Genomic DNA, 20,879 nt, shown 5'->3' with positions numbered 1-20,879 from the left:
AAGCAATCAATTTTCAATAAGAAAATAGTTGGGACAGGGAAGTCTTTTTCAATAAGTGGTTTATAACAGCTAGATATCTGTGTGAAAGAATCTCAACTCCTTACCTCACACCATAAACAAAATTCAGTTCAAAATGTATTACAACTCTGAATATAAAAACAAAGCTAAGGGCTGGGGAAATTGCTTAGTGGTTAAGGCATTTGCCTGTGAAGCCTAGGGATCCCTGTTTGATTCCCCAGGGCCCATGTAAGCCAGATGCACAAGGGGGCACATGCATCTGGAGTTTGTTTTCAGTGGCTGGAGGCCCTAGTGTGCCCATTCTCTCTATCTGCCTCTTCTTCTCTCTCTTTCTCAAATAAATAAATAAAATATTTTTTAAAATAAAGCTAAAATTCTTTTAATAGAAAATGGGAGAAATTTTTATGGCATTAGATTCTTAGAAAGGCCACAAGGAATTTGACTTACATAAGGAAAAGACTTTATGTAGAGATATCTGTTTTTGTAAATACATCAATAAAAATAAAGAGAGTCTAGCCATAATAAATAATGAACAATAAAAACTTGAAATCAGTAAAATAAGCAATTAAACTTTTTAGCATGCAAATGAGTAGACCCTATATCCTCACTGGCTTTAGCTTCTAATCATACCACAGACAGCATAAAGCGGTGAACTGAACCAGGAGTCAGTCAGGAGCTCAGCTCCCAGCTCATTGGCCAGCTTGCTGTGTGACCCTGGGGAATCCCCTTCCCCCTACTGGACTATGTAGATCCTCTATGAAAACAGGGAACAATGCTGTTGATTTTTTAAGCAGTGTGAGGACCACATTAATTAACTATCTGAAAGAGCTCTGGAACATACCTGAAGTCTTGCAGATGAGAAGCACATTGGTGTCATTTTCAATTCAGAGATTATAAATGGTTGGTATATTAAAGAGACCCCCCCCTTTAGATATAATGATCTGATCACAACTAAGTATGCAACACATAGACATCATTGCCACACATTTGTCTGTGCACAGGCCCAAAAGTATATGCCTACATCTTGCTCATGTGGCTGTATGTATTAAACAGGCGCACGTGGACACATGCTCACATGATTAATAGAACCCCCATCTCACAGATCCCATGTTCAGTGAGCTCATGCTCATGGACACAAAAATACATAGAGGGGCACACTCAGACATGAACATCTTGGGTGCAAAGGTCTAACCAGGGAAGAAGCCATGAGGATAGGTACTGCTTAAAGTGGACAGGAGACAGGTTCCCAAAAGAAATGCTCTAGGAAGGCTGCAGCCACCCAAGGCAGAGGCACCATGAGCTGGTAGAGGTGGGGACTAATAGTAGACAGTGCCTGTGCTTACAAAGTAGGATCTGGGAGGCTCCCAGATTGGTGGGACTTGACTTTGGGTCCGAGGGGCTGGGTGAGACACCCAAGACTTCTGGTAGCTTTGTTTACAGAACACCAGCCAGCACTCTAGAAAGTGAGAATGGGCAGGAAACAGCTGAGCCTGGGGCTGATTGGCCAAGATCTGGGTCTCACAAGCTACCACCAGAATGGAAAACTTACTTCTAGGATCTGTGTGAGAACTTGTCAGTAACTAGGTACAGATGGATGGAGGAAGAGCTTCCTTCATGACTTTACCTTTAAAGTAAAAATGGACCCCAATCAATGCTAATCCAATCACACAGAAAGGAACATCAAGTGCACATGAGAGCCCTGGACTGGGTGGCGGGAGCCACAGTGTGTCAGGTTGAGGATAGCGGCTGGCTGAAGTGAACAGCATCTCAGAGCCAGAAAGTCTAACTCACACCTATGACAGAAGAGGAGACTGATGCCCAGAGCTAGTCACATTGGCTCTATTCTTCTAGAAGAATCTCATGAGTGTCAGGGTATCTCCACATCTCACTGGAAAGCTGGATATGGATAGTGTCCCTGTGGCTTCTGCAGAACCAGCCTCAGATCCACCTGCAAAGGGCCCTCTTGCAGGCTCAGGCCAGCTGAGTCTTGGCTTCTGCCCATTAGCATTCAGCTCAGGGACTGGGCAGCAAAGAGAAAACAGAATCAGGGCAGCAGGAAGCAAACCACATTTCTTAATAGGGCTGGAGAAGAGGGACAAGACTGGAGGCCAGAAGGGATGGGCAGGTGTCTCTCCCAGCTGTTTGCCAGTGGGCAGAGCAGTGCATGCTCTGGCGGTAATAACCCACTCTTACGCACTCCAGGGAGTTGGGCACTGTCATCTCTGAATTCATTTACTCCTTAGAATAACCCACTAGAATGATGACATTTCCCCATTTTGTCAATGAGGGCACTGGGGGCCCTCGAGTTTACCTGCTTGGCAACAGGCGGGGCCAGGGATTGGAATCCACAGGTATGTAAGACTGCACACAGAGCAAAGGCTATTCGGAATGGGAATAGCTGGAAATCTGTCAGGGAGAAGCTTTAAGAAGCTAATTTAAACAGACTCTAGCTACTCAGCACCAGCAATCAGTGTGCCATTGTGGAGCCTCCACTTAGACACTGCCTGAGCTGTGATAGGTGACAAGAAGGGCACTGGCCTTGAGCTAGTCTGACAGATCAGGAGGGGATTAGTCCATTACATGAGTGATGAGAAGCCAAGGAATTGGAGGAATTAGAAGGTCCCAGTGTACAGAGCAGGAAGCATGCTAGCCACAGTGAAACTCCTTCAGTTCCACACTGTCTAGGAAACATTCTTGGGACCCCACCTCTGCTGGCTCCTTTATACCCTGCTCTCTAATCCTGCCTGCCATGTTGCATAGTCTGTAATCTCTATTGTGTGGATGGGAGAACTGCAGCTTAGAGAAGTGAAGGCCTCCAGATTCAGGGATTTATCCTGTGTCTCTCCCTCTGCTGTTCACAGCAGGTCGCCTAGTGCCTCTTGTGGGCTTCCCCAAGTCTGTGACAGTCAGGGCCAGTGACTGAGTGTGTTTTCACGATGCTGACCTCTGGGTTTTGCCTCTCATTCCTGGGTGTCTTTGTTCAGGTTCTGCTCCTATTGCCACATCCAGATGGAGGGTAAATGGCTGTGGAGACTTCACAGCATTTCAGCAGCATTTTCTTGGCTTCGGCGAGGGCCTCATGCCATATCAGAGTAGGACAGAGAGACAGAAGGGAAGGGTTCATGTGTGGAACAGAACATTCATGTGAGAGACCTGCCAAGGAGGCTGACCTGCTTTATAACAACTAGTTCTTTTAGTAACTCATGCAGGCCCAGAGGACTAATTCACTTAAAAGCTGACCCAGTCCTACCCAGAACTTCCTGCCTAAGACAGTGTCTTCATGATCTGGTCACTTCTTAAACACCCAACCACCTGTCAATACCATTATATTCACAACTGAATTTCCATAAGTTTTGGCACAGACATTGCGTCTGAACCATGGCATGGGGTCAATGGGGAGTAGAGTCCTTCTACCACAGGTGGTGCATCTGCAAGAGCATGGCACACCCAGGATCTGTCTCTTCCTCAGCCTCAGCCTCAGCCTCAGTATAGCTGTGAGACTTGGGAAAACCATACATATCTGTGCCAAAGATGATATCTGCCCTCACTTTGCGCAGTGAAGGTTGGCCAAGGAGACCTTGAGAGTATCTCCCACCCTGGATCAGGGCTTGGCAGGCTGAGTCTATAAAGAGCCAGACAGAAAATGCTTCATGCTTTGCAGTCTACATGGTTCTGTGATAGCCCTATAGCTCTGCCTGTGGGCCATGAAAGCAGCTATAGGACAACTGGCAGATAAATGAATGAGGCTGTGTCTCAAGAAAGCTTTATAAAAGCAAGGGCTGGCCATTGTGGATTTTTCCTTAGGCAATCTCAAATTTCATGGTAGGCATCTACATTACATGCTTTCAAGTGAAATGGCTTAGAGGAGTAAACCAGGCACAGAGGCAGTTCAGAAAGGCACCTGGGGTGGGCTCTGGTGGGGAGGCTAAGGGTCAGTGGGTGACACCTGAGCAGTGTTGGGCAGTTAAGGGAATGGACACTCCAGGCAGATCAAACAGCAAAAGCAGACAGCTGGAATCACGAGAGTGTCTCGTCTCTTGGAGAAAGTTGTGGGACTTGATGGCTGGGACATGAGGCGGGAATGAGATCAAGGGGGACTGTAATTGCTATGCTGAGCACCATGGACTTCTAAGCAAATAATTTTCAGTTATTTAACTCCTCTTCAATGACTACCATTTTTCTTGGACAGAGTCCACTCAATAACATTTCAGTAAGGGTATTTGATATATGTCTTCGAATTACACGGCTATACTACTTATTTCTTCTCTGTGGGCACTAGGGCCCTGGGGACAGGGTCAGCTGCCCAGGTGGTAGGCAGTGGGGCCTGAAGCTGAGCATGGCTGATGGGCACCACAGTGCAGCCCTGGGCTGGTTTCACACTCTGCCCCAGGGCAGAGCGAGTCTGCCTGTGTCATCATTAAGCTCATCAAAAGCTTCTTTGTCTTCCCCTGATCGGTCTAATTGCTCTCCTCATTTGGACAGCTACAGAGTCATTTAGTAATGAAGATCACCATGCACTACTGTGGCATCAGGAGCTCACCTGCTTGTTGGCACTTGGTGTGGCATGGAGAGAGGAAGAGACTCTGCTTGCCATTACAGGTGCAGAGTGTCGCCGAGCTGTTCATGCGCAATTACCGTCCAACAGTCTGGAAATTACAGTCCAGTTACAGTGGCTGCTAATGAGAACTAATTGTGCCACCACAGAGCTGCCCTGGACACCAAAAACAAATGGCCACTATGAGAACTTAGAGATGGGTAGCACATGGAGGAAAAAGCAGCTACATTTGGGGCAGGGGCTCAGTTGGGGGTTTCTAAGCATTGAGGCCTGATTTTTTTAAAAAAAATCAAGGTGTAACCAAAAAGAAGTTCATGAAGATGTCCATCCAACCATCCTACTCTACTCATCCATTCACCATCCCTTCATCCACACATCCATTATTATCCATCCACTATCACTTACTCCATCTACCATTTATCCATCTACCCATCAACCCATCCAGCCTGCCCTGCATCTGTCTAGCTGGTGTCAAACCTCTTTCAAGCTTTTGCTTGGTACCAGGTCTATACTTGATGCTGCAAGCCAGGAAGAAGCCAAGAGAAAACTGCACACAAGCAAGTAAAATTCTCATTAAACATTTTTTTTTATTTTGGTTTTTCGAGGTAGGGTCTCACTCTAGCCCAGGCTGACCTGGAATTCACTGTGGAGTCTCAGGGTGGTCTTGAACTCACAGTGATCCTCCTACCTCTGCCTCCTGAGTGATGGGATTAAAGGCGTGCACCACCACGCCTGGCTTCATTAAATATTTTTGAATGGATAAAAAAATAAACAATATTTTATTAGTGGAGAGAGAACTGTAGAGACACAATTAAGTGGGAAGGTGGATAAAAGGGAGTGGGTATAATTGGTGTGAAGATAAAGGATCAGAGTCACCAAGTGAAGGAGACCAGAAAGTAACAAGGATAGAATATATATGTACTCTGTGTTGAATATGGCAAATACTTCATGTCTCTGAATCTCAGTTTCTCTGCCCACAAAATGGGGATAAAACAGCTATTAGGTGGATTATATAAATGATAGTGTGCAAATTCTTAGAGCAAAGCTGGCAGGGAGGAAGCATTTGGTAGGAATTAGGCTTGCTGCTATGCTCCCTGATTTCTGGGGAGCCAGGTCTACCCTCCTGCTATCTGTTCCCTTCAGGCCTTGAAGGTTGAGTGAGAGTCGACCTCACCTGGAAAATGAACATCCTAGGAATTCACAGTTGTACATGTTCGTCACACAGCAGAGGCTTGGGATGGGGGATGTTGTCCTGTCTTCGAGGGAGGAGCCCAGAGGGCGAAGGGCAATGACAGGGAAGGCAAGAGGACCAAAGTCACATCAACCCAGGAGCAGCTAAGGCTTGGGATTTGCTGAGAGGAAGATGGGAACCACTGAAGGGTTTTGAGTAAACAATCTGTATTTTAAAATTCTTACCCTAGGTATAGGCAATTAATGACTGTTAGTTGATAATGTCTTGGTGAGGAATTGAGCTTGGGGAAGACTTGTGAGTCTGTGTGATTGGGGAAGAAGTCTGCATGAGAGCTGGGCCAGTGCTCTTTTCTGGTTCCAGCTGCTGGAACTGGAACTGTAGCTTCTGGGCTCCCCACCCATTGTTCCCTGACCTGTAGCTTTGGAATGAGATAGGAAATTGAGAGCCATGATCATTCTGCCCTGTTAGGTAGCTTCCCAAGAACTCCCCACTCCTGCACCCCAAACACACAAAACTCAGCTGAGCGGTCATTTCATTTCACTCTCATCATATTCTCCTCATGGCAAAGACAGCACCCCTTCCTGAGACAGCCAGACTCCCTTCATCATCTGGAACTTCAGCCCCGTCTCCCCATGCACTCCACCTGCTCCCTGACTTCACCTCCTGACTCGCAGGGTGTGATGGTGCTCATGGACAGCCCAGGAACATACTCATCCTGGGGCCAGCATGCAGGCTCAGTGTGTGGTGCAACCAGGGCGCCTTGAAACTGGCCTCAGGATGGACATTGGTGGTCTCCAGGGCACCCTGCCTTCTGGGATTCATGTCTGGGTGCAGTGCCCTCCCTTCATCATGTGCCTAGCTTTGACCCATAGAGTGTGCTGAAAGGGAGGACACGCTAGTTCAAAAACTTGCCTTTCGGCTGAATGTGGTGGTGCACGCCTTTAATCCCAGCACTCAGGAGGCAGAGGTAGGAGGAACCTTGTGAGTTTGAAGCCACCCTGAGACTGAGACTGCATAGTGAATTCTAGGTCAGCCTGAACTAGAGTGAGACCCTATCTTGAAAAGCCAAAATAATAATAACAATAATGAAAAAAAAAAAAACAAAGAACTTGCCTTTGTGAGAGTTGGCAGCTTCTGCAAACCCTGAAACTGGCCTCCACAGAGAGAAGAGTAAGTCACCCCTCTGACCAAGGGGAAGTCCATGAAGAGAGGCCACACTAAGGGAGGTGGACAGCCATCACAGAAATCTTAGCCCCACTGAACTCCTGCTGAATCCCTGCCAGCCATACGAGTGACCTGCACTGGACCACGTGGAGCAGGCTGGCCCAGCTGAGCCTTTCTGTATGAGAAGGAGAACGAACACATAATTACTGCTCTCTACCACCAAGGGTGGGGACAGATTATCTGTGGCAACAGATGGCCATTGCTAGAGTCCTGAACAAGACATACTGTTGACTTCCAGGACAGGTTACAGCCACAGCCATGGCCAGTGTGTCTGAGTTTTGTTTTTGTTTTTTTAACATGGAAAAAAATGTTTATATGTTAAGTACAAAAGTGACATAAAATTTATATACAGTTGAATAACAACTAAGTAAACACACCAAAATTCTATGCACAGAAATGTCTACAGGAACATTTAACATCAAAAGAGTAACAGTGGTACCATTTGGATGGCAAACTGGTTCTTTGTAAAATTCCCAAATTTTCCTTAACAAGCAATAATTATTGATTATACAACAGGGAATAACTTCTTAAAAATTCTTAAAAATGCTGGCTGGTGGTTGAGCAGTGCAGTCAGGTGTCACACAGGAAAGCAGCGGCTTTGGCCAGTTCTTCAGGTAAGTGGCTCTTCCTGATAAACACACCCCTGCAGTTCCAGCCATCTTCTCCCTCCTTCCTACCTCAGTGGTCGCACAGCACGTCACTTCCAGCTGCATATGTTCCATTTCTTCCCAATTCAGAGTCAGCTCTGCTGCCACAGGGCCCACAGGTAAAGGCTGTGAGGCAGTTTTTAAAGAGCATGGTGCCTCAAGCTTTGGGCACAGATGAACTCAGATTTTCCTGTTGCCAGGCAAGCCGCTCTCTGGTTACAGATTATGCAGGTTTTCTTGTTAATCCACAGAGTCAAGCATTTTTCTGACCAGTTACTCCTAGCATGGAGCTTAGGTGCTGAAAGTGGGCGGTAACCGCTCAGGCCATTGGGCTTGAAAGGGCAGCCACTATGGGAAGACGTAAGGACAAACGGGTGGCGTGGCACCACTTGCAGATTTCAGTCCTTGCCCTTTCAGTTTGAATAACGAAAGTGCTTGTGATTCACAGCCTAAATTTGCAGCTGAACAGAAACAGTAATGGTTTGATTTACCCACTAGCAGCTTTGTACTCTTGGGAGAGCCACAACCTTGATGGGCCTCGATTTCTGGATATGCAGGGAGTGTTGCTTACATAAATGTTTGGGTGAGAACTTGTAAAATAACACACCATTCACTCTGCTCTAAGGTGGCCATGCAGAGGAAGGAAAGTTCAGGGGTCAGCTGCAGCTCTTCCCAACCTGGGCCTAGCAAGAGACCCTTCCTCTCAAGAGAAAGTAAGAAAAACAGCCAGAAAGCAGGTATCACAGGTAAGTGGGCAGTGACATGTAATTGGCAAAGAAGCTTCAGACAAAGGGAAAACACTGGTTCCAGCACCCTGCCCCCAAATGCCACAAGCTAGGCACAGAAGCCATGCAAAAGTGACTGTCACACATACACAGGTGCAGACAGAGCATCATCAGGCAAGAGAGAGACCAATACTGTAGGAAGGGCCCCAAGTGTGCTCGAGGAACACACAGGACTCATCCTAAGACCCTCACATAGCTGGCATGGAAACAGCAAACACTAGAAGCTTTGTTTCATTTAGTCTCCTGAAAGGAAAAGGTTAACAGCGAAGACTTAACACTTGCAGCAAACACTATTAGCAAAGACGGTTTTTCCCTGGGCTGCAGGATTCCCTTCCTTCAGCTGTCCTCCCAAGAAACTACAGATGACAGATATGCATACACAAAGATATGCGTATGCCTGCACAATATATCTAAGTGGACATGCACACTGTGCTAAAGTACAACAGAAATCAAGGGTCATATATAAAAAGGTTAAATATAACATAAACACAGGCCTAATACCAGCTCTTGGGTGAGAGCTGGGAAAGAGGGGTGCCATCTGCTGACTATGTACACAATTTGTTGTGGGCAGGGAAGGAAGGCATTAGTGTAAACTCAAAACTCATTCCACAATACTGGCCCACAGGAAAACTTGATGCGACTAAGGTACAAAAATAGACTCCTACCTTGCTTTTGAATAAACCAAGCTTGGTAGGCACACCCTTCCCCCGCAAACACTGTGGGTTTGTCTTGATGTTGGGGGATTGCACCAGGCTTCTAAGCCTTTCAGCTCTTGGAACTTACCCACTAAAAACCTTACCTCCCTTTTGAGGCTCTTGGGCCTTTTGCTACCCAACATCAGAGCTTAAGATTTGCCCAAATCACACACCCTTACAGGACTAATGGTAAAGCTTCCTCACAAGCAAAGTCCCTGTGTATCTGTCCCTTTCTGACCCCAATGCATATGAAGACTTTTTTTCTGTAAATGTTTAGCACCTAAGAAACATGATGATTGTGGGATAATGCCACAATTACACAGGGAGACTGAGTAACAAGACATGCAGGGTGAGGGCAAGGGGCACTGAGCTGCCCTAGCACCTCAAAACCAGAACTGTGGCTTCCCATGCATTATGTGGGAGGGGGGAGGGGGATGGGAGAAGGATATGCAGAATTGGTGACTTCACTGGCTCTCCAGCAGCAAATACGTTCAAAATTGAAGGAGCCTTGAAAGCCCCACCATAACTTAATCATGAGTCTGGTCACCCCCTTGGAGGAACCTGGTGTAGTGACAGCTGGAAAGGCTGAATCCCAACTGAATCTGCAGCCCCAGGAATACTTCTGAAGAAGCTCAGCAAAGTCATGTTCTTCTGAGCAGATGTGCAGCATGTCCATGGGAAGGCCATGTGAAAGGAAGTTCTCAGCCCAGTCAAGTGATCCAATCCCATCATCATTTCAGTCCCCTCTGAGTTTTTCCTGCTGGCCACCATCACAGTACAGAAATAGCCACGCATTAGGGTCAGTCATTAATGGTGGGCAACCAGAAGGCCATGTTGGAACATGCGCTGGCAAAGGTGCAAACAGGTGATTGGACCTGTGTGTTTACCATCCAGTACAGCTACTTTGATATCACTCTCCCCATTCCAGACATGGATTTTACCATCTTCTGAACCAGTCATAATAAATTGAGAGTCTGGAGTAAATGAGGTCTCCAGGGTGATGGCTTTGCTGATAGCATAACCCCCAAATGTGTGCATGACCACTCCTTTAAATGCATCAATGAGACAGATGAAGCTGCCATTGGTGGAGATGAGTATGAGCTTGCCATCATTGCTGAACTTAAGTCCTGTCCACTCACACGTCAGGTCATACTGCATCTTAAAGATTGCAAATGGTCCCTTATCAAAAGAATGAAAGTCATAAAGTTTGACCATTTCAGAGTTGACACCTGTAGCAAAAATTAACCCTTCTGGATCAAATGAACAAACCGGCTTGCTCTGTAGATGCATGAGACCCTGGCAGTTAGGAGACCGGAGATCCCAGAGTCAAATGGTCTTATCAAGAGACCCAGAAATGAAAGTGTCATCCACAGGTGACATGGACAAGGCCACCACCCTTTTGCTATGTCCAGGAAAGTATCGGGTGTATTTGTTGTCATGCAAGGACAAGTAGCGAATAGTATCACCTGTTTTGTTAGAGCTGTAAGCCACAGTGCTTGCTGCGTGAGTATATCTGGTGAGATCCACGCCATATTTTTTACTGTGCAGGGTCCTCTTTGGTTTGCCCTCCTGGCAGTCGTAGAGCACAATGGAATCGTCGTCGCTGCTCGAGATGACCGTCTCGCCGTTGGGGCTGAAGTCAAAGCAGTTAATCTTGTCCGAGTTCTCGCGGAACATCTTGGCGAGGCGGAAGCTCCGCAACACACTCGCGTCTGAGTTTACAGCAGATTTCCAGCACTGATTCCTGCATGCTGTCTTCCCGGGCCTCAGCTTCTCCCCCTATAAGATGAAGAGATTCTAAACACAATGATTTCATCTCTTCTAGTTTAGGGACAATGCATTCTTATTCTGAGAAGGGACCTTCTCCACCTGGGTGTCAGTTTAGATGGCATTTTCCACTTCCACAGCCTCAACAACAGCAGATGCACCTGGTGCCAGTCTTTCCGGCTCATCCCTAGAGTCATACACTTCCAGACTGCTACAGCAGATCTGCCATCCCACAGCCCCTCAGGACACCTGGGACCAGGCGGCTGCGGGAGTGCTGCTGGCTGACTGGAGGTGTCAAACCATAAACTGCAAAGCTGATTAGCCTGCCAGTGCATCCTTGTTCCTCATTAGGTTCTGGCAATAAATGATTCATTTCGAAGGTGATGGGAATGGGCAGTGATGTCTGAAGCATTTCTTCCTGGATCACTTCACATCTTCTCCCTATTTTATTATGCTATCGGCAAAAATAAAATTATGATGTTTATGCAAATTATGTTTGCATAATCATGTCTGAAAGAGGCTGTCTTTCATGTTTTCTAGTCAATTTCTTTAAATATGAGTTTTTAAACTTTTCCTCCATTGTTGACAGAAGATGCTATTTAGAGCTTTTGTTATGTGGACTTTGGAGGCAGTGGGGGTGAGAAGAAGAATAGAGGCGTCCCTGAGACCTCTGTATTCATCTGTTTTCATTAATACCACAAAATAAACAGAGGTAGGGTCCTTTATAAAGAAAGCAGGTCTACTTTGGCTCAGAGTTTTGATGATGCAAAGTGCAGGTACATCATTTTGGTCTTGGCTTTTGCTAGCTGAGTCCTGAGGCAGCTCAGAGCTTCGCACGATAAGAGACAGGAAGTGGAAGTGTCTGCAGGTCTCTGCTAATAAAGCCACCAGGCCTAATCCTGAAGGCTATATCTTCATGACCATAGCCAATCCTAATCACTTCTCAAAGGCTCTAATTGCCGCAGCTAGAGCACGTTTTTTGCTCTCTTTACACCAATGACAAAACACTTCAGGGATGAAATTCCTGTGAGGGTCCAGGGACCACCCCATACTGATGTCATAGCATGCTCCATCTCTGGAGTTCAGGGCCCTCTCTGAGTCAAGGAAGCAGGGGCCATGAGCCTAGCTCACTGAGACAAAGCACTGGCAAACAAAGGCTAGCACACCCAGACAGAACTTACTAGAAGTCTGTGCTATCCAGCTAGGGAACAGGCTGCTTTAGAAGGGGTGCAAATCAAGAGAGAGCAAGACACCACAATTTGGAGAGGGGAAGCATATTTCTTGGACCCATTCACTGATCTGTTGAGGTGCTGGGAAACAGGTGCCACTCTAGCCACAAATGGCCTGGGTCCCAGAACGGGGACACAGTGTCTCTTTTCCAGTCAGTGTGTCCCATCTGCTTGAAGGCATGTGTTGGGCAGGTTGGAGGTAAAGAACCTCTGTTCCTCAGAAGCCTTCTCCTTCATGGTGAGGGGGCAGGGGTGGGACTGGAGCCTCGCTTGCTACCAAGCCACAAAAGTCCATCTTAATGAGCCTCTGCAATATTTATTTTCCCAATAGACCCGAACAATTCAGAGGAGACACAATATTACATTTCTGAGAAATTTCCCAAAATACATATTTATCAGAGAAGCCTGAATAAGCTAAGAAGGGCTTAGACCTATTTATTTATGTATTCAGTCATCTCTGGGGTGCTGGCTGTGCTGGCATTAACAAGAGGAGACAGTAATTAGATTGCACTTGGACTGATCCCCTGCTCCAGGGATGGGATTAGGGACTGGATGCAGAATTTTGCAATCTCTCACACTCGTGATGTTTGTCTTTCAAGTTTATGCCTCTGGGATCTGCTGGCTCCCAATCTTGGCTTCATATAAGAATCTTCCAGGACATTAAAAAACACTGATGTCTGTATATCACCTGCAGAGCTTCTGAATTAATTTGCCTGGGAGCAACAGAGACATTGGGACTTTTAGCAGGTCCTCTGGTAGTCCTTTGTGCAGTGAAGTTTGAGAAGTGTTTAGACTATGCACCTGGCTGAGGACAGTGACCCTCATCTGTCATCCTTCCTCCTTCCCAGGTTTTTGTCAAAGGTGAGCTATGCAGATGGAGGGACAACGTGTTGGGGCTGAGGTTTTTATCCATGGTCAGCTGCATGGACTAGCCAACTGTGCAGTCATGAGGGGCCGCACACTTAGAGGAGCCCGTGTTTGCTTTCATGCTGAACTGTAGCTGGCTTGAAATTTCAAATCACTTTGAGCAAGGGGCTGGCCTTACATTTGCATTCCCCCTCCACACACCAATTATATACCTGGTTCTGGATAAGGGGGGACCTGGGTTCTAGACTCATCCCTGTGTCCCTTGTGCAACCTTGAGAAAAATCTTCCTTTGTCTTTGGATCTATTTAAGAGTACAAAATCTCTGGGCCCATTAAAATAATGTTTTGAAGGAGGAAGGGAGTCATGAGGCTTCACCTTCCTTGAGGATTTATAGCAAGTTAATGTTTGCTAGCGGGAGGGAGAGAGATTTTCTTCAGTGGTGTAGTCATTGCTAAGGTGTCAGGACTCCAGTAAATGACCCCTCACCAATGCTCATGTAAGCAAGCCTAATTAAACACATTGGGTCACATACACACAGCAAGATATGAAAGTAGAAGGGGGGCCTATTTGGGAAGAAGAAGGGGATAAAGAGAAATGGGAGAGGGAGGGGCTAAGAGAGGTTAGTAGGGGTGAATGTAGTCAGAATACATTATATACATGCATACAGATGACATAATGAAATCTATTATTTCACATAATCAACATATGTGAATAATTTGTTTAAAGAGTAAAATCTCTGTTCAAGGTTACCGTCAATCAATCCCTAGGATTTCCTAGTAGCTTCTACACACACACACACAGCCACACCAGGTCATTTGAGAAATAGCAGGGCTGCCTTCAGACACCTAACAACCCAGTGGACTGGCTGGTTCCAAAAGCTGCTTGATTGAATTTCACCAACTGTTTTTACCTCAGACAGGACTGCATGTTTAGAAGTGGACCTGCTCTGACCTGGAATGCATACTGACAATGGGAAAACATTCCCATTCACCTTACCTTTCTCCCAGAAGCATTTTCCCTGCCTTCTGAGCAGAACCCCACCTTTGCCAGGTCGGTTTCTCAGCTTTTCTGCAGCGCAAGATCAGACACGGTTGGGAAATTGGGGATGCAAGAAAGAAGGGCTACAGCTCTGCATCTAGAATAAAATCACTTTCCCTGGATAAAAGAAGAGAGTGGAAGAGAAAGGATGGAAGGGGAATTTTTTTTTTTTTTTTTTTTTTTTGGTTTGTCAAGGTAGGGTCTCACTCTAGCCCAGGCTGACCTGGAATTCACTTTGGAGTCTCAGGGTGGCCTTGAACTCACAGCAATCCTCCTACCTCTGCCTACCAGTGCTGGGATTAAAGGCGTGAGCCACCACGCCCAGAGGAAGGGGAATTTTGCATGGAGATGGAGAATAGAGGTGTAGCTGCCAGGTTTGTGGGCACGGAGATGGAAAGGAAGGAATTTATAATGTATTTTTAACTTTTTAAAATTTAATTAATTAATTTATTTATCTGAGAACGACAGACAGAAAGAGAAAGAGGAAGAAAGAGAGAGAAAGAATGGGGGCTCCAGGGCCTCCAGCCACTGCAAATAAACTCCAGATGCATGCACCACCTTGGACATCTGGCTAACGTGGGTCCTGGGGAATCGAGACTTGAACCAGAGTCCTTAAGCCTCACAGGCAAGCGCTTAACCGCTAACCCATCTCTCCAGCCATTATAAGGTATTTTGCAAGGCACAGAGACTGTACCCTGCTTTGTCATGCACACATGCGTGAAAATGTCTGTTGCCATACATACATGCATGCATACATACACACACATACATTTCTTTCCCTTTACAGTTTTATCAAGAAAGTGTGCATAAATTGCAATTACTTTCAGTTATATTCTTCTGTCAGGCTGCACTTTTCTTGAATTGATCCTATACAGAGTCTGATCCACTTGGGATCCTGGTTATATTTGGAATGCACTAGTAAGCCAGGGCTGCGTGCAACTGACAGCAGCTAGGAGCAGGGAGATCCTGCACCATCTGGTGCAGGAGTTTAGTAGACTTACGAGTTCTCAGAGTGGAAGGAGATCTGACTATGGGGATTGTGGGCCTGAGGATGTAGCTCAGTGGGTAAAGTGCTTGCCTAGTACATGAGGCCCTTGGTTTAATTCTTGACAACAAGATAAGGGTTTATTTTTTAATGGGAAATTTGACATGGTCTATAGGTCAGTCTCCTCCTCCTTAAACTTGATTCCCTAGAGCACCCCTACCAACTCCATTATCTACTTACATGACAGGGAAAGCTTATTCCAACTGAACAGAGATCCGGTGCTTAGAATTTCCCACACTCCCAAATGCTATTAATGATGTGAATTGTTCCAATCTCAGTGGACAGCATGCTGAAGAGTCCTAACACAATTTAAAATATTCTTCTGCCATCAATCAATCAGCAGTCTCACTACTTAGAAGTCTGTACCCCTCACACTCATATACAAAGACACATGCCCAAGGTTGTTTGAATGAAGCACTGCTTGCTTGCAGTAGTGAAAATATGAAGCAAGTTCAAAGTATGCTTATAGAGGATTGCTAATCAACTGTGGTAGAGCTATATTGTTGAATAATACATATGCCTGTACTAAGGTGGAAAGACTTCTGTTTTAGTCCATTTCATTTCTTTGCTGTAACCAAATACCAGTGGTAGTGTAAGTTATGGAGAAAATAGGTTTGTTTGGTTCATGGTTGTGGAGATGAGAAGTCCTAGAATCCAGTGAGGGCTTCTTGCTGCATCAGAACATGATAAAGGAAGTGACATTGTGGGGAACAAACAGGTTAGCTCCTGTCTCTCTTCCTCTCCTTATAATGCTACTAAGCTATCATGGGGACCACTCTCATGACTTCATGTTGGGCACTGCCAGGCATAGGCTGGAGCCTTCAGGAGATGGGCCTGAGCTTCCAGGCATGGCTAAGGGCCCCTAGGCTATAGGAGGCCACTCCCTCTCCAAGCCCAGCACACCTGAACTTGGGTGCTGCCATAGCCATGTAACTTTTAGCCAGTTGCCTAGGAAACACCCTATCAGCCTTCACACAGCCCATTCCCCAAGACCCTAGATCACCACCCCCTCCCCTGCCATTGCCTAGTGCTGGAATGAATGTTCCCATATGCTAATTAGGCATCAGGAATGAACTTGGTATGTCCAATCCCCTTAGTGTCCTCCCCCCTACCCTCCGATGTTTATAAACCTATTTCTCTGACAATAAACTGAGAGTTGTTCACCAAAAATCCTCCTGAAAGTCTTTTACTTTCATGTGCTCACCCACCCCAGTTGCCTAGGCCCCAGATCAAGAGCCCAAGAGCCAACAGCTGGTGCCAGGACCCTATGAGACAGACAGGGTAGGTGAGTGCATCTGGAGTTTGTTTGCATTGGCTAGAGACCCTGGCATGCCCAATTCTCATTCATTCTCTATCTCTCTCTCTGCCTCTAATAAATAAGTAAATAAAAATAAATCTTAAAACATATATATAAAATAAACTAGACTGCAGTAATGGCTATACAACTTATATACTAAAACACCACCAAATCAAGCACTGTAAATGAGTGTGCTGGCATACTTACATGTTTATAAACTTGCTTTGTAACCCAGGTTGGACTTGAACTTGCTATCTGCCTCAGCCTTCCCAGCTGCTGGATCACAGCTGTGCACCACCACACCCAGCTCCTAAGTGGCCTTTTAAACTATCAGAGCTTATACCGGGGCTGCTGCATTAGGAAGGAGGATGAAGTTCTCGTCTTGTCCTGGTGATTTATTTCAGGTAGAAAGATGTGATGACATGCAGGCATTCCATGGAGGCATTTCAGCAGGTAAGTGATGGGCATCTATCACTTTGTCAAAGCAAATCCATCGTTCTCCACCTCGAGGCCAAGGGTTCTCCTCCACAGGCCCACTGTAGAAGCACTCATGCAGGGGAACTGACTCATGTTCTCCTTCTGTCTCTGGGCTGGGAGTGGCAAGGACAGAGAGAAACCTGTCCTGATTGGTGGTTGCACATATGTGTTCCCAAGCCCTCCAAAGACTCAAAGCCAAGCTCTTTCTGAACAACGCATTTCTGGGGATCCCCTGACCCAAGAAGAACTGCAAGAATGGAGCTCCTACTAGGAGCTCAGATGACAGAGAGGACTGAATGCTCACAGGTGATGCCATTTTGCCTGGATGGCAGAGCTCACCCAAAGGGTCCAAGGCAGCTCCCCCTCTCCTTGCAGACAAAGGCAGAGTCTAGAGCCAAGGCTGCCTGGCATAGGCCCATGGGTCAGAAAGGGTGAGTACAGCAAGGCATTCTGCAGCAGGAGCCCCATGCAGAGAACCAGACCTGTCTGGTCTCGTGTGCAGAGCTGCAGAATCCACAGTATATCGTCCATATAGCCAGCACCAACATGTGCTCAACACAAGTAGAGCACGAAACACCTGATACACATCCAAAGACAGCATGCGCTTTACAGACCTATCCAATGGCCACCGCACCATGCATGCATAAGAGACAGAGGTACAGGTGCACAGGTGCAAGCATAGAATGGCACACACACATGTGCCCAGGACAAGAAGCAGAACAGCAGCATGGCCCCTGGACACTAAGACTGATCCTGAGCAGCAGAGGCTTGTTTCCAGCACCCCAGGCTGGGCCCTTTCCCTAGGAGGCCCCCCTTTATTAAACCCTCCTCTTTCCCATGAGGACTCTGGATCTCTTAATATGCTTCTATTCCACTGTCTTGGGACAGTTAGCTTACCAGTTTGCTGGATCAAGATCCTTGATGGTTGGGACTGGGTTTTGTGCATTTCTGTCTTTGGCACTTTGTAGTGTTTGGCACAGGGTTAATGCACAGTGTTTTAATGAGTGAATAAATGAATGAAGCTATCTGAGTGTATATTTATTAGAGAAAATTTTCAACCCTCATAACTATCAAAGAAACACAAATTAAAACGAGATGCAATTTTACACCTATTAAATTAGCACAAATTAAGAGATATAATTATCACACTCAGGGCAGACACGGTCACAGTCTTACCAAGGCACCATACACGGTTGGTGGCAGTGTGTAAATTGGGTGCAGCCCCTTTGGAGAGCAATTTGATACTACACATCACAAGTCAGGAGAAGGCCTGCAGCCTTGGGTGTGGAGATCCCACTCCTGGGAATTTATCCAAAGGAAATTATAGAGATAGGACACATGCTAATTCTCACTGCATGTTGCCTATGAAACAAGGCCCTAGTTGGTGAGGCCGAAATTTGTGTCACACACACACACACACACACACACACACGCTGACACATTTAACATGGGGTGGCTTGGAAACATAGTTTCAGAGAAGTAGAGACGAGGGCCAAATTTGACTGATTCAAGGACAGCAAATATGGGAGTACCCACTCTGAGGGCAGGGACTAAGTATTTGTCAGTCATGTACTATAGTCACAGTTTCTAACATACTGTGTCATATACATCAAGGGAAATACTACTCAATGAAAATAATAATAGAGAGGCTGGAGAGATATCTCAGTAGTTAAGGCACTTGCCTACAAAGCCTAATGATCTAGGTTCAATTCCCTGGGACCCACGTAAAGCCAGATGCACAAGGGAGCACATGAATCTGGAGTTTATTTGCAGCAGCTAGAAGCCCTGGAGCACCCATTCTGTCTGTCTGCTACTCTTCTCTCTATCTCTTTCTGCTTGGAAATAAATAAAAATATTTAGTAATAATAATAATAATACGTGGAGCTGGAGAGATAGTTTAGTTGATAAAAATTGCAAGCATAAGAACCTGAATTCAATCCCAAGAACCCATGCTAAAACATAAAGCCAAGCATGGTGGCACATATGTGCTTGTAATACTAGCACTAGGAAGGAAACAGGCAGGTCCCTGGAGCTCAGTCTCAAGCCAGAATAGCTTACAGGCTGAATTTCAGGCCATTAGGTGCCTGAGGAATAATAATATCTGAGGTTGTCCTTTACCTTCTACATGCAAGAGTAATACACACACACACACACATGTACCTGTACATACACATACCTGAGCACACACATATGTACCTGCACACATACATGTACCTGCACACACATAAATAATAATTGCAGTTGAGCATTGTTTAATGATAGGGATATATTCTGATAAATCAGTAGTAGATTTCATCATTATGTATATATCAGAGTGGACATACTCAAACAGAGATGTGTAGGTTGACAATTTTATGTGGTCTTGGATGTGATCAAGAGATGTGGCAAGAGGCTGGGAAGATGGCTCAGTGGGTAGAAGTGCTTACTGCTCAAGCATAAGGTCCTAAGTTGGATCCCCAGCACCCATGTGAAAAGCCAGGCACACTGTACATGCATCTAGCTCCATCAAGACAGTGTTGTAGATGGAAGAAGATCTAGGGCTTGCTGGCAAGCCAGGTTAACCGAAAAAATGGAATTTCCAGGTTCAGTGAGAGACTTCACATAGGTACATGGGGTGTAGGCACGCATACACACATATACATAGAACACACACGAGATGAACAAGGTGCCTGTGGGTGGAACACAGAAATTGTTTTGTGGGATATTGCTTTTATTTTATTTAATTAGGAGTATGGTTGTCTCTTAAATTTAGCTCTGGGTGAGAGTGCCTCACTCATTGAACCCTGGGGCCACCCTATCTGCCCCCATCCCCATTCCCACACTTGCTGCACCTCCTCTGTTGGCTGTTCTGTCTTCTTCACTGGTGGATTTCTCCATGGTCAGAGTGAGAAAAGGTTCTTCTGGTAGCTGTGTTCAGGCCTCCCTGCCCCATCCTCAGCTCTACACAGGGCCCTTCCAAGGCTATGTGCAGGCTCTGAGATTCCAGAGTTTCTGAAAGAATAAAAAAATTATGTCTTCCTCCATCACTGGTCACAATTGTCTGGAACCTGTTCATGTGCTCAAAAGAAAATGCCAGGGACTGAGAAAATGACTCAGATGGTAAGGTTCCTGATCCACAAGTTTGAAGACCTGTGTTCAAATCCCCAGCACTCATGTAAAAGCCCAACGCAGTGGTGCATGCCTATAATCTGAACACTGGGAAGACAAAGACAGGAGAATCTCTGTGACTTGCTGGCTAGCTAGTCAAGCTGAATCTGTGAGTTCCAGGTCCAGTGAGAGACCCTATCTCAAAAAATAAGGTGGATGTACTGGAGAGATGGCACAGCAGTTAAGGAACTTGCCTATGAAGTCTAAGGACCTGGGTTCAAACGTCCAGTACATCTGGGGTTCATTTGCAGTGGCTGGAGGCCCTGGTGTGCCTGAGAACTCTGACACCATGGGTGTTCTGAGGACTCTGATGCCCTAAGTGTTTTAAGGTCCAGAGGGCCTTATGCCCTGAAGATTCTGAGCTCCTGCAGGGTCTGACAGTGACTCGGAGCCCTAATAGTACTGATATTCTTAGTTTCTGATGTCCTGAGGGTTCTGAGTGAGGACCCATGATTCTAAGGTCTTGAGGGCACTGAGGCTCTGTAGGTCCTGCTGTTTTAGTCAAATCCAGGAAATACCTTATTAGGATTGTGTTATTTTTAATTGATTAATTTGTGTGTGTGTATGGGTGCACACACATCCCACAGCACACATGTGGAGGTCAGAGGACAACCTCAAGGTATCTGTCCTTTCTTTTACCTTCTTTGAGACAGGGTCTTTTGTTGTCTAGTTGTTTTGCTTCTGGGAATGCCAGACTAAGCCAGCCTGTGAGTTTCTGGGTGCTTCTGATTTCACCTTCCATTGCTGTGGGCACACTGAGATCACAGTCCTGCGGCTACTTTGCTTCTTGCTCTGTGTGGGTAATGGATGGACCAAACTCCAGTCTGCAGGCTTACTAGCAAGCATCTTTAACTGCTGAGCCATCTCCCTAGCCTCCAGTTACGTTACTTTGTCTC

At 46.1% G+C, this 20,879-nt stretch overlaps 1 pseudogene; it reads right to left on the bottom strand.

Moving 5' to 3' along the window:
* Positions 1-9,684: 9,684 nt before the first annotated feature.
* The window catches only part of LOC101607469, a 116,628-nt pseudogene continuing 105,433 nt past the window's right edge, over positions 9,685-20,879 (bottom strand).

This window comes from Jaculus jaculus, chromosome 9 (assembly GCF_020740685.1).
Source record: "Jaculus jaculus isolate mJacJac1 chromosome 9, mJacJac1.mat.Y.cur, whole genome shotgun sequence".
NCBI lineage: Eukaryota > Metazoa > Chordata > Mammalia > Rodentia > Dipodidae > Jaculus > Jaculus jaculus.
The sequence above is the reverse complement of the archived record's forward strand: the minus strand, read 5'-3'. Positions and strand labels throughout refer to the sequence as shown.